This window comes from Benincasa hispida, chromosome 2, assembly GCF_009727055.1.
Source record: "Benincasa hispida cultivar B227 chromosome 2, ASM972705v1, whole genome shotgun sequence".
Taxonomy (NCBI): Eukaryota; Viridiplantae; Streptophyta; class Magnoliopsida; order Cucurbitales; family Cucurbitaceae; genus Benincasa; species Benincasa hispida.
Window position 1 is genome coordinate 49,447,320 of NC_052350.1, and position 2,978 is coordinate 49,450,297.

Consider the following 2,978-nt stretch of genomic DNA (forward strand, 5'->3'; position numbering starts at 1 on the left):
TGCTGAAAGAAATGAACAAGTTTAATTAGTGAATTTACTCTAAATTTTAATCTAATTGATTTAACAAGTAATAATGTACCCATATTTCATTATCTATTTTGCAAGGATACTTCAGTGAGTCAGAATGGCCCTTACCGAAGGGCAGTCGACCAATCCTTCACTGAATCAAGATACTCTTGACTAAATACTAATACCAAAATAAATCTTATTCTTATAGTATTTCGTTACCGTTTCTTTGGTCAAGAACTTTACTAACACTTAGTAAGTCTTGTAAGTGTATACCCTCCATATTCGAATCACAGAGATCAGAATCAAAACAAGCCCTCGAAGGAGAAACAATGGCTTGAAAACGGACCTAAGTAACTCTATCCATTTCTAGAGTTCACAGAGTTCCGAATCCTACGTTACAAACCTTCCGAAGGGATAGGCGCCTATCAACGCCAAGCAAGTGAAACATAGGAATCTCATGATGTGACCTAATAAAAGAGACTGTAGGATGTGTTGACACACACCCTTCACCCACTTACTATGAACTACTTCCCCTATTCACCTTGTTATTGACCCATGAAAACACTTTCCGAAGGGAGGTTGCCCAAATAGCAACTCGAAGCCGAGCATGGGATCTCACGTTGTGAAATCTTAGGGACGTGAGACCTAATGATAATGTATCGTATACATTATTAATCTCCCACTGAAGTGTTGTAATTTAATTGGGTTTATACTTGGTTATATTCCGACTAAATATATACAACCTAAGTTTAGGTGAACAATCCAAGTATAACGTTTATACTGGTTTGTATTAACTTATGATGTTTAAGTGATTTAAATCATTTTAACTCACTTTACACCGCTCTCGCATGCTCATAAAATCGGGTTAACTCAACTCAGACGCCAACTATATCCCCAGGTAGGAGGTGTTCCGTAAACCGTCAACTTAAATACCTCCAGCCTTAGACAGAATTTTGTTGGGTGAGTTTTGTAAACACTTACACGATATCGACCTAATTTTAACTATTAAAAGAGGTTTATTTGAGTTGCACCAGTTTTACCCTAGGTGAACATGCAATTATCCTTGTTATAGATTTTAAAATTCTAATTTATTTTATAACAATTATAAAATAAACAATTCAAAAAACCATAACATATATATACATTTCATTAATTAATATTACTAATTATATTAACACTCATGAAATTAAATAATCATGCATAAAATACATTATAACATTTATAACATACATAAAATGCATGAAACATGTTTATCCTATGGTGGGGATTTAAGTCTATATGGCATACTATATGCACAAATAAATTTAAATTACTTAAACATACATTCATAATGCATAAATAAATTTAAAACACACTAAATTGGACCAGTTTTCGCATTTTTAGCAAGCAAAAACCTAAATTATTACAATAATAATTTTAAAAAAACTGCTTGAACAAGTCCTGAACACTTCGAACCAGCTTGAATTGGCTTGAAACACCTCGAAAATGGGCTGAACCGGCTGAAATAGGGTTGAACCGGTCCAAAAAAGATTGAGCCAATCAAACTTTGACCGGTCAACTTCATCTTCTTCTTCCTCTCGTGAGTTCAACCAAAAGGAAAAAAATTCTGCTCTATTTTCCTTCTTCATGAGCACTTCTCGGTTCTCTTCAAAATTTGGTCAAAGTACAACTCGATAAATCTCAGGAAAAATACAGACTCTTCCTAACTCATTAACGAGCCAAACTTCTAGATTATTACAAAATTTGACCACAAATGCAGGGTAAAAAAAAATGCCAAATCCAGAAAAACCAATTTAGCTCCCATAAACATTCATCTCATGAATTAAGCGCCACCAAAGCAAATTGAGTGAAATTAATTAGCTCTGATACCAATTGCAGGATAAATGAGCATGCAGCAGAAGTTGATTTGATCAATTTTCACTCTAAGATGCCCAATTTAGAGGATTAAACATGCAATTAAAAAAGGAAAGACAAAGTTTCGAGAACACTTACCCTTGAAGCTCCAAATTCGCCTTCAATTCTTGATGAATTTCAGCACCACTTGGTTGTAGACCACCACAAGAGTCTTCTCTACTATTTTCTAGTCTTAGAGTGGATGGTGGGATCCAAATTTGTGGTGAATTTGAGAAGGAATTGGGAAGAAGATGAACAATGGATTTTGGTTGAAGTAGATGTCCTTTCTAGGGCATGTGGTATCCAAGGAAGGTGTCTCAATGGATCCTGCAAAGGTGGAGGCAATTACGGGTTGGGTTCGTCCAACCACGGTTAGTGAGGTGCACAGCTTCCTGGGGTTAGTAGGCTACTACAGACGGTTCGTGAAGGATTTCTCTCTCATAGTCGCCCCATTAACTCAGTTGACCCGGAAGGGGGCAGCATTTGTTTGGAATGAGGCTTGTGAAAGCAGTTTCCAGGACCTCAAGCAGAGGCTGGTTTCAGCCCCAGCTCTCACAGTACCGGATGGATCAGGTGGTTTCGTCATTTTTAGTGATGCATCCAAGAAGGGGTTGGGATGAGTAGTTGCTTATGCTTCACGTCAGCTGAAGAAGCACGAACAGAATTATCCCACGCATGACTTGGAGTTAGCAGTGGTGGTTTTTGCTCTCAAGATCTGAAGACATTACTTGTATGGAGAAAAGATACAGATCTTCACCGACCACAAGAGTTTGAAGTACTTTTTCACTCAGAAGGAGCTAAACATGAGGCAACAAAGGTGGTCGGAACTAGTAAAGGATTATGACTGTGAAATTTTGTACCACCCGGGGAAAGCAAACGTAGTGGCAAATGCTTTAAGCAGAAAGATGGCCCATTCCGCAGCTCTCATTACCGGACAACTCACCTATGCAGGGAACTGAGAGGGCAAAAATTGCAATAGTCATGGGGAAGGTCGCGGCACAGTTAACACAATTGTCGATGCAAGCCTAAGGTAGAAGATTATTGATGCACAGAGAGACGACCCTTATTTGGAGGAG